The sequence below is a fragment of the Bombus vancouverensis genome, chromosome 1, assembly GCF_051014615.1.
Source record: "Bombus vancouverensis nearcticus chromosome 1, iyBomVanc1_principal, whole genome shotgun sequence".
NCBI lineage: Eukaryota > Metazoa > Arthropoda > Insecta > Hymenoptera > Apidae > Bombus > Bombus vancouverensis.
The window spans coordinates 7,882,310-7,896,908 of record NC_134911.1 but is presented as its reverse complement, the minus strand read 5'-3'; positions in this window follow the sequence as shown (position 1 = coordinate 7,896,908).

Here is a 14,599-nt window from a genome sequence, read left to right as displayed (position 1 = left end):
TATAACGTATTACGTTATATAGTAAAACGTTATATGGTATAACGTTATAACGTATTACGATATATGGTATAACATTATAACGTATTACGTTATATGGTATAACGTTATAACGTATTACGTGATATGGTATAACGTCGCATGGTATATCGTTATAACGTATTACGTTATATGGTATTACGTTATAACGTATTACGTTATATGGAATAACGTTATAACGTATTACGTTATATGGTATTACGTCATAACGTATTACGATATATGGTATAACATTATAACGTATTACGTTATATGGTATAACGTTATAACGTATTGCGTTATATGGTACAACGTTATAACGTATTACCTTATATGGTACAACGTTATAACGTATTACGTTATATGTTATAACGTTATAACGTATTACGTTATATGGTATTACGTTATAACGTATTACGTTATATGGAATAACGTTATAACGTATTACGTTATATGGTATTACGTCATAACGTATTACGATATATGGTATAACATTATAACGTATTACGTTATATGGTATAACGTTATAACGTATTACGTGATATGGTATAACGTCGCATGGTATATCGTTATAACGTATTACGTTATATGGTATAAGTTTATAACGTAGTACCTTATATGGTATAACGTTATGACATATTACGGTATATGGTATAACGTCATATGGTATAACGTTATAACGTATTACGTTATATGGTATAACGTTATAACGTATTATGTTATATGGTATAACGCTATAGCGTATTACGTGATATGGTATTACGTCATAACGTATTACGATATATGGTATAACGTTATAACGTATTACGTTATAACGTTTTACGTTATAACGTATTACGTTATATGGTATAACGTTATAACGTTATAATGTATTACGTTATATGGTATAACGATATAACGTATTATGTTATATGGTATAACGCTATAGCGTATTACGTGATATGGTAAAACGTCATATGTTATATCGTTATAACGTATTACGTTATATGGTATAACGTTATAACATATTGCGTTATATGGTACAACGTTATAACGTATTACATTATATGGTACAACGTAATAACGTATTACGTTATATGGTATAACGTTATAACGTATTACGTTATATGGTATTACGTTATAACGTATTTCGTTATGTGGAATAACCTTATAACGTATTACGTTATATGGTATTACGTCATAACGTATTACGATATATGGTATAACGTTATAACGTATTGCGTTATATGGTACAACGTTATAACGTATTACGTTATATGGTATAACGTTATAACGTAATACGTTATATGGTATAACGTTATAACGTATTATGTTATATGGTATAACGCTATAGCGTGTTACGTGATATGGTATAACGTCATATGTTATAACGTTATAACGTATTACGTTTTATGGTATAACGTTATAAGGTATTACGTTATATGGTATAACGTCATATGGTATAACGTTATAACGTATTACGTTATATGGTATAAGTTTATAACGTAATACCTTATATGATATAACGTTATAACATATTACGGTATATGGTATAACGTCATATGGTATAACGTTATATTGTATTACGTTATATGGTATAACGTTATAACGCATTACGTTATATGGTATAACGTTGTAACGTATTATGTTATATGGTATAACGCTATAGCGTATTACGTGATACGGTATAACGTCATATGTTATAACGTTATAACGTATTACGTTATATGGTATAACGTTATAACGTATTGCGTTATATGGTACAACGTTATAACGTATTACGTTATATGGTACAAGGTAATAACGTATTACGTTATATGGTATAACGTTATAACATATTACGTTATATGATCTTACGTTATATGGTATAACGTTATAACGTATTGCGTTATATGGTATAACGTTGTAACGTATTATGTTATATGGTATAACGCTATAGCGTATTACGTGATACGGTATAACGTCATATGTTATAACGTTATAACGTTTTACGTTATATGGTATTACGTTATAACGCATTACGTTATATGGAATAACGTTATATGGTATAACGTTATAACGTATTACGTGATATGGTATAACGTCGCATGGTATAACGTTATAACGTATTACGTTATATGGTATAAGTTTATAACGTAATACCTTATATGGTATAACGTTATAACATATTACGGTATATGGAATAACGTCATATGGTATAACGTTATATTGTATTATGTTATATGGTATAACGTTATAACGTTATAACGTATTACGTTATATGGAAAAACGTTATATGGTATAACGTTATATGGTATAACGTTATGACGTATTACGTTATATGGTATAACGTCTTATGGTAAAACGTTATAACGTGTTACGTTATATGGTATAAGTTTATAACGTAATACCTTATATGATATAACGTTATAACATATTACGGTATATGGTATAACGTCATATGGTATAACGTTATATTGTATTACGTTATATGGTATAACGTTATAACGCATTACGTTATATGGTATAACGTTATAACGTATTATGTTATATGGTATAACACTATAGCGTATTACGTGATATGGTATAACGTCATATGTTATAACGTTATAACGTATTACGTTATATGGTATAACGTTATAACGTATTGCGTTATATGGTACAACGTTATAACGTATTACGTTGTATGGTACAACGTTATAACGTATTACGTTATATGGTATTACGTCATAACGTATTACGATATATGGTATAACATTATAACGTATTACGTTATATGGTATAACGTTATAACGTATTACGTGATATGGTATAACGTCGCATGGTATATCGTTATAACGTATTACGTTATATGGTATAAGTTTATAACGTAATACCTTATATGGTATAACGTTATGACATATTACGGTATATGGTATAACGTCATGTGGTATAACGTTATAACGTATTACGTTATATGGTATAACGTTATAACGTATTATGTTATATGGTATAACGCTATAGCGTATTACGTGATATGGTAAAACGTCATATGTTATATCGTTATAACGTATTACGTTATATGGTATAACGTTATAACATATTGCGTTATATGGTACAACGTTATAACGTATTACATTATATGGTACAACGTTATAACATATTACGTTATATGATCTTACGTTATATGATATAACGTTATAACGTATTACGTTATATGGTGTAACGTTATAACGTATTACGTTATATGGTATAACGTTATAACATATTACGTTATATGGTACTACGTTATATGGTATAACGTTATAACGTATTACGTTATATGGTATAACGTTATAACATATTACGTTATATGATCTTACGTTATATGATATAACGTTATAACGTATTACGTTATATGGTGTAACGTTATAACGTTATAACGTATTACGTTATATAGTAAAACGTTATATGGTATAACGTTATAACGTATTATGTTATATGGTATAACGTTATAACGTATTACGTTATATGGTGTAACGTTATAACGTATTACGTTATATGGTATAACGTTATAACATATTACGTTATATGATCTTACGTTATATGATATAACGTTATAACGTATTACGTTATATGGTGTAACGTTATAACGTATTACGTTATATGGTATAACGTTATAACATATTACGTTATATGGTATTACGTTATATGGTATAACGTTATAACGTATTACGTTATATGGTATAACGTTATAACGTTATAACGTATTACGTTATATAGTAAAACGTTATATGGTATAACGTTATATGGTATAACGTTATGAAGTATTGCGGTATATGGTACAACGTCATATGGTATAACGTTATAACGTATTACGTTATATGATCTTACGTTATATGATATAACGTTATAACGTATTACGTTATATGATCTTACGTTATATGATATAACGTTATAACGTATTACGTTATATAGTAAAACGTTATATGGTATAACGTTATAACGTATTATGTTATATGGTATAACGTTATAACGTATTACGTTATATGGTATAACGTTATAACATATTACGTTATATGGTATTACGTTATATGGTATAACGTTATAACGTATTACGTTATATGGTATAACGTTATAACGTTATAACGTATTACGTTATATAGTAAAACGTTATATGGTATAACGTTATATGGTATAACGTTATGAAGTATTGCGGTATATGGTACAACGTCATATGGTATAACGTTATAACGTATTACGTTATATGGTATTACGTTATAACGTATTACGTTATATATTATAATGTTATAACGTATTACGTTATATGGTATAACGTTATAACGTATTGCGTTATATGGAACAACGTTATAACGTATTGCGTTATATGGTACAACGTTATAACGTATTACGTTATATGGTATAACGTTATAACGTATTACGTTATATGGTATTACGTTATAACGTAATACGTTATATGGAATAACGTTATAACGTATTACGTTATATGGTATTACGTCATAACGTATTACGATATATGGTATAACATTATAACGTATTACGTTATAACGTATTACGTTATATGGTATAACGTTATAACGTATTACGTGATATGGTATAACGTCGCATGGTATATCATTATAACGTATTACGTTATATGGTATGAGTTTATAACGTAATACCTTATATGGTATAACGTTATAACATATTGCGGTATATGGTATAACGTCATATGGTATAACGTTATAACGTATTACGTTATATGGTATTACGTCATAACGTATTACGATATATGGTATAACATTATAACGTATTACGTTATAACGTATTACGTTATATGGTATAACGTTATAACGTATTATGTTATATGGTATAACGCTATATCGTATTACGTGATATTGTATAACGTCATATGTTATAACGTTATAACGTATTACGTTATATGGTATAACGTTATAACGTATTGCGTTATATGGTAAAACGTTATAACGTATTACGTTATATGGTACATCGTTATAATGTATTACGTTATATGGTTTAACGTTGTAACGTTTTACGTTATATGGTATTACGTTATAACGAATTACGTTATATGGAATAACGTTATAACGAATTACGTTATATGGTATTACGTCATAACGTATTACGATATATGGTATAACGTTATAACGTATTGCGTTATAACGTATTACGTTATATGGTATAACGTTAAAACGTATTATGTTATCTGGTACAACGTTATAACGTATTACGTTATATGGTGTAACGTTATAACGTATTACGTTATATGGTATAACGTTATAACATATTACGTTATATGATATAACGTTATAACGTATTACGTTATATGGTGTAACGTTATAACGTATTACGTTATATGGTATAACGTTATAACATATTACGTTATATGGTATTACGTTATATGGTATAACGTTATAACGTATTACGTTATATGGTATAACGTTATAACATATTACGTTATATGATCTTACGTTATATGATATAACGTTATAACGTATTACGTTATATGGTGTAACGTTATAACGTATTACGTTATATGGTATAACGTTATAACATATTACGTTATATGGTATTACGTTATATGGTATAACGTTATAACGTATTACGTTATATGGTATAACGTTATAACGTTATAACGTATTACGTTATATAGTAAAACGTTATATGGTATAACGTTATATGGTATAACGTTATGAAGTATTGCGGTATATGGTACAACGTCATATGGTATAACGTTATAACGTATTACGTTATATGATCTTACGTTATATGATATAACGTTATAACGTATTACGTTATATGATCTTACGTTATATGATATAACGTTATAACGTATTACGTTATATAGTAAAACGTTATATGGTATAACGTTATAACGTATTATGTTATATGGTATAACGTTATAACGTATTACGTTATATGGTATAACGTTATAACATATTACGTTATATGGTATTACGTTATATGGTATAACGTTATAACGTATTACGTTATATGGTATAACGTTATAACGTTATAACGTATTACGTTATATAGTAAAACGTTATATGGTATAACGTTATATGGTATAACGTTATGAAGTATTGCGGTATATGGTACAACGTCATATGGTATAACGTTATAACGTATTACGTTATATGGTATTACGTTATAACGTATTACGTTATATATTATAATGTTATAACGTATTACGTTATATGGTATAACGTTATAACGTATTGCGTTATATGGAACAACGTTATAACGTATTGCGTTATATGGTACAACGTTATAACGTATTACGTTATATGGTATAACGTTATAACGTATTACGTTATATGGTATTACGTTATAACGTAATACGTTATATGGAATAACGTTATAACGTATTACGTTATATGGTATTACGTCATAACGTATTACGATATATGGTATAACATTATAACGTATTACGTTATAACGTATTACGTTATATGGTATAACGTTATAACGTATTATGTTATATGGTATAACGCTATATCGTATTACGTGATATTGTATAACGTCATATGTTATAACGTTATAACGTATTACGTTATATGGTATAACGTTATAACGTATTGCGTTATATGGTAAAACGTTATAACGTATTACGTTATATGGTACATCGTTATAATGTATTACGTTATATGGTTTAACGTTGTAACGTTTTACGTTATATGGTATTACGTTATAACGAATTACGTTATATGGAATAACGTTATAACGAATTACGTTATATGGTATTACGTCATAACGTATTACGATATATGGTATAACGTTATAACGTATTGCGTTATAACGTATTACGTTATATGGTATAACGTTAAAACGTATTATGTTATCTGGTACAACGTTATAACGTATTACGTTATATGGTGTAACGTTATAACGTATTACGTTATATGGTATAACGTTATAACATATTACGTTATATGATATAACGTTATAACGTATTACGTTATATGGTGTAACGTTATAACGTATTACGTTATATGGTATAACGTTATAACATATTACGTTATATGGTATTACGTTATATGGTATAACGTTATAACGTATTACGTTATATGGTATAACGTTATAACGTTATAACGTATTACGTTATATAGTAAAACGTTATATGGTATAACGTTATATGGTATAACGTTATGAAGTATTGCGGTATATGGTACAACGTCATATGGTATAACGTTATAACGTATTACGTTATATGGTATTACGTTATAACGTATTACGTTATATATTATAACGTTATAACGTATTACGTTATATGGTATATCGTTATAACGTATTATGTTATATGGTATAACGCTATAGCGTATTAGGTAATATGGTATAACGTCATATGGTATAACGTTATAACGTATTGCGTTATATGGTATTACGTTATAACGTATTACGTTATATGTTATAACGTTATAACGTATTACGTTATATGGTATTACGTTATAACGTATTACGTTATATGGAATAACGTTATAACGTATTACGTTATATGGTATTACGTCATAACGTATTACGATATATGGTATAACATTATAACGTATTACGTTATATGGTATAACGTTATAACGTATTACGTGATATGGTATAACGTCGCATGGTATATCGTTATAACGTATTACGTTATATGGTATAAGTTTATAACGTAATACCTTATATGGTATAACGTTATGACATATTACGGTATATGGTATAACGTTATAACGTATTACGTTATATGGAATAACGTTATAACGTATTACGTTATATGGTATTACGTCATAACGTATTACGATATATGGTATAACATTATAACGTATTACGTTATATGGTATAACGTTATAACGTATTGCGTTATATGGTACAACGTTATAACGTATTACCTTATATGGTACAACGTTATAACGTATTACGTTATATGTTATAACGTTATAACGTATTACGTTATATGGTATTACGTTATAACGTATTACGTTATATGGAATAACGTTATAACGTATTACGTTATATGGTATTACGTCATAACGTATTACGATATATGGTATAACATTATAACGTATTACGTTATATGGTATAACGTTATAACGTATTACGTGATATGGTATAACGTCGCATGGTATATCGTTATAACGTATTACGTTATATGGTATAAGTTTATAACGTAATACCTTATATGGTATAACGTTATGACATATTACGGTATATGGTATAACGTCATATGGTATAACGTTATAACGTATTACGTTATATGGTATAACGTTATAACGTATTATGTTATATGGTATAACGCTATAGCGTATTACGTGATATGGTATTACGTCATAACGTATTACGATATATGGTATAACGTTATAACGTTATAATGTATTACGTTATATGGTATAACGATATAACGTATTATGTTATATGGTATAACGCTATAGCGTATTACGTGATATGGTAAAACGTCATATGTTATATCGTTATAACGTATTACGTTATATGGTATAACGTTATAACATATTGCGTTATATGGTACAACGTTATAACGTATTACATTATATGGTACAACGTAATAACGTATTACGTTATATGGTATAACGTTATAACGTATTACGTTATATGGTATTACGTTATAACGTATTTCGTTATGTGGAATAACCTTATAACGTATTACGTTATATGGTATTACGTCATAACGTATTACGATATATGGTATAACGTTATAACGTATTGCGTTATATGGTACAACGTTATAACGTATTACGTTATATGGTATAACGTTATAACGTAATACGTTATATGGTATAACGTTATAACGTATTATGTTATATGGTATAACGCTATAGCGTATTACGTGATATGGTATAACGTCATATGTTATAACGTTATAACGTATTACGTTTTATGGTATAACGTTATAAGGTATTACGTTATATGGTATAACGTCATATGGTATAACGTTATAACGTATTACGTTATATGGTATAAGTTTATAACGTAATACCTTATATGATATAACGTTATAACATATTACGGTATATGGTATAACGTCATATGGTATAACGTTATATTGTATTACGTTATATGGTATAACGTTATAACGCATTACGTTATATGGTATAACGTTGTAACGTATTATGTTATATGGTATAACGCTATAGCGTATTACGTGATACGGTATAACGTCATATGTTATAACGTTATAACGTATTACGTTATATGGTATAACGTTATAACGTATTGCGTTATATGGTACAACGTTATAACGTATTACGTTATATGGTACAACGCAATAACGTATTACGTTATATGGTATAACGTTATAACATATTACGTTATATGATCTTACGTTATATGGTATAACGTTATAACGTATAGCGTTATATGGTATAACGTTGTAACGTATTATGTTATATGGTATAACGCTATAGCGTATTACGTGATACGGTATAACGTCATATGTTATAACGTTATAACGTTTTACGTTATATGGTATTACGTTATAACGCATTACGTTATATGGAATAACGTTATATGGTATAACGTTATAACGTATTACGTGATATGGTATAACGTCGCATGGTATAACGATATAACGTATTACGTTATATGGTATAAGTTTATAACGTAATACCTTATATGGTATAACGTTATAACATATTACGGTATATGGAATAACGTCATATGGTATAACGTTATATTGTATTATGTTATATGGTATAACGTTATAACGTTATAACGTATTACGTTATATGGAAAAACGTTATATGGTATAACGTTATATGGTATAACGTTATGACGTATTACGTTATATGGTATAACGTCTTATGGTAAAACGTTATAACGTGTTACGTTATATGGTATAAGTTTATAACGTAATACCTTATATGATATAACGTTATAACATATTACGGTATATGGTATAACGTCATATGGTATAACGTTATATTGTATTACGTTATATGGTATAACGTTATAACGCATTACGTTATATGGTATAACGTTATAACGTATTATGTTATATGGTATAACACTATAGCGTATTACGTGATATGGTATAACGTCATATGTTATAACGTTATAACGTATTACGTTATATGGTATAACGTTATAACGTATTGCGTTATATGGTACAACGTTATAACGTATTACGTTGTATGGTACAACGTTATAACGTATTACGTTATATGGTACAACGTTATAACGTATTACGTTATATGGTATAACGTTATAACGTAATGCGTTATATGGTACAACGTTATAACGTATTACGTTATATGGTACATCGTTATAACGCATTAGGTTATATGGTATAACGTTATAACGTTTTACGTTATATGGTATTACGTTATAACGTATTACGTTATATGGAATAACGTTATAACGAATTACGTTATATGGTATTACGTCATAACGTATTACGATATATGGTATAACTTTATAACTTATTACGTTATACCGTATTACGTTATATGGTACAACTTTTATAACGTATTACGTGATATGGTATAACGTCGCATGGTATAACGTTATAACGTATTACGTTATATGGTATAACGTTATAACGTATTACGTGATATGCTATAACGTCATATGGTATTACGTTATAACGTATTACGTTATATGGTATAAGTTTATAAAGTAATACCTTATATGGTATAACGTTATAACAAATCACGGTATATGGAATAACGTCATATTGTATAACGTTATATTGTATTACGTTATATGGTATAACGTCATAACGTAATACGTTATATGGTATAACGTTATAACGTATTATGTTATATGGTCTAACGCTATAGCGTATTACGTGATATGGTATAACGTCATATGTTATAACGTTATAACGTACTACGTTATATGGAATAACCTTATAACGTATTACGTTATATGGTATTACGTCATAACGTATTACGATATATGGTATAACGTTATAACGTATTGCGTTATATGGTACAACGTTATAACGTATTACGTTATATGATACAACGTTGTAACGTATTACGTTATATGGTACAACGTTATAACGTATTACGTTATATGGTATAACGTCATATGGTATAACGTTATAACGTGTTACGTTATATGGTATTACGTTATAACGTATTACGTTATATGGTATAACGTTATAACGTATTACGCGATATGGTATAACGTCATTTGGTATAACGTTATATCGTATTACGTTATATGGTATAAGGTTATAACGTATTACGTTATATGGTGTAACGTTATAACGTATTACGTTATATGGTATAACGTTATAACATATTACGTTATATGATCTTACGTTATATGATATAACGTTATAACGTATTACGTTATATGGTATAACGTTATAACGTATTATGTTATATATTATAACGTTATAACGTATTACGTTATATGGTATAACGTTATAACGTATTATGAAATATGGTATAACGTTATAACGTATTACGTTATATGGTGTAACGTTATAACGTATTACGTTATATGGTATAACGTTATAACATATTACGTTATATGATCTTACGTTATATGATATAACGTTATAACGTATTACGTTATATGGTGTAACGTTATAACGTATTACGTTATATGGTATAACGTTATAACATATTACGTTATATGGTATTACGTTATATGGTATAACGTTATAACGTATTACGTTATATGGTATAACGTTATAACGTTATAACGTATTACGTTATATAGTAAAACGTTATATGGTATAACGTTATATGGTATAACGTTATGAAGTATTGCGGTATATGGTACAACGTCATATGGTATAACGTTATAACGTATTACGTTATATGGTATTACGTTATAACGTATTACGTTATATATTATGACGTTATAACGTATTACGTTATATGGTATAACGTTATAACGTATTGCGTTATATGGAACAACGTTATAACGTATTGCGTTATATGGTACAACGTTATAACGTATTACGTTATATGGTATAACGTTATAACGTATTACGTTATATGGTATTACGTTATAACGTAATACGTTATATGGAATAACGTTATAACGTATTACGTTATATGGTATTACGTCATAACGTATTACGATATATGGTATAACATTATAACGTATTACGTTATAACGTATTACGTTATATGGTATAACGTTATAACGTATTACGTGATATGGTATAACGTCGCATGGTATATCGTTATAACGTATTACGTTATATGGTATGAGTTTATAACGTAATACCTTATATGGTATAACGTTATAACATATTGCGGTATATGGTATAACGTCATATGGTATAACGTTATAACGTATTACGTTATATGGTATTACGTTATAACGTATTACGTTATATGGAATAACGTTATAACGTATTACGTTATATGGTATTACGTCATAACGTATTACGATATATGGTATAACATTATAACGTATTACGTTATAATGTATTACGTTATATGGTATAACGTTATAACGTATTATGTTATATGGTATAACGCTATATCGTATTACGTGATATTGTATAACGTCATATGTTATAACGTTATAACGTATTACGTTATATGGTATAACGTTATAACGTATTGCGTTATATGGTAAAACGTTATAACGTATTACGTTATATGGTACATCGTTATAATGTATTACGTTATATGGTTTAACGTTGTAACGTTTTACGTTATATGGTATTACGTTATAACGAATTACGTTATATGGAATAACGTTATAACGAATTACGTTATATGGTATTACGTCATAACGTATTACGATATATGGTATAACGTTATAACGTATTGCGTTATAACGTATTACGTTATATGGTGTAACGTTATAACGTATTACGTTATATGGTATAACGTTATAACATATTACGTTATATGATATAACGTTATAACGTATTACGTTATATGGTGTAACGTTATAACGTATTACGTTATATGGTATAACGTTATAACATATTACGTTATATGGTATTACGCTATATGGTATAACGTTATAACGTATTACGTTATATGGTATAACGTTATAACGTTATAACGTATTACGTTATATAGTAAAACGTTATATGGTATAACGTTATATGGTATAACGTTATGAAGTATTGCGGTATATGGTACAACGTCATATGGTATAACGTTATAACGTATTACGTTATATGGTATTACGTTATAACGTTTTACGTTATATATTATAACGTTATAACGTATTACGTTATATGGTATATCGTTATAACGTATTATGTTATATGGTATAACGCTATAGCGTATTAGGTAATATGGTATAACGTCATATGGTATAACGTTATAACGTATTGCGTTATATGGTATTACGTTATAACGTATTACGTTATATGGTATAACGTTATAACGTATTGCGTTATATGGTACAACGTTATAACGTATTACCTTATATGGTACAACGTTATAACGTATTACGTTATATGTTATAACGTTATAACGTATTGCGTTATATGGTATTACGTTATAACGTATTACGTTATATGGAATAACGTTATAACGTATTACGTTATATGGTATTACGTCATAACGTATTACGATATATGGTATAACATTATAACGTATTACGTTATATGGTATAACGTTATAACGTATTACGTGATATGGTATAACGTCGCATGGTATATCGTTATAACGTATTACGTTATATGGTATAAGTTTATAACGTAATACCTTATATGGTATAACGTTATGACATATTACGGTATATGGTATAACGTCATATGGTATAACGTTATAACGTATTACGTTATATGGTATAACGTTATAACGTATTATGTTATATGGTATAACGCTATAGCGTATTACGTGATATGGTATTACGTCATAACGTATTACGATATATGGTATAACGTTATAACGTATTACGTTATAACGTATTACGTTATAACGTATTACGTTATATGGTATAACGTTATAACGTTATAATGTATTACGTTATATGGTATAACGATATAACGTATTATGTTATATGGTATAACGCTATAGCGTATTACGTGATATGGTAAAACGTCATATGTTATATCGTTATAACGTATTACGTTATATGGTATAACGTTATAACATATTGCGTTATATGGTACAACGTTATAACGTATTACATTATATGGTACAACGTTATAACATATTACGTTATATGATCTTACGTTATATGATATAACGTTATAACGTATTACGTTATATGGTGTAACGTTATAACGTATTACGTTATATGGTATAACGTTATAACATATTACGTTATATGGTATTACGTTATATGGTATAACGTTATAACGTATTACGTTATATGGTATAACGTTATAACATATTACGTTATATGATCTTACGTTACATGATATAACGTTATAACGTATTACGTTATATGGTGTAACGTTATAACGTTATAACGTATTACGTTATATAGTAAAACGTTATATGGTATAACGTTATAACGTATTATGTTATATGGTATAACGTTATAACGTATTACGTTATATGGTGTAACGTTATAACGTATTACGTTATATGGTATAACGTTATAACATATTACGTTATATGATCTTACGTTATATGATATAACGTTATAACGTATTACGTTATATGGTGTAACGTTATAACGTATTACGTTATATGGTATAACGTTATAACATATTACGTTATATGGTATTACGTTATATGGTATAACGTTATAACGTATTACGTTATATGGTATA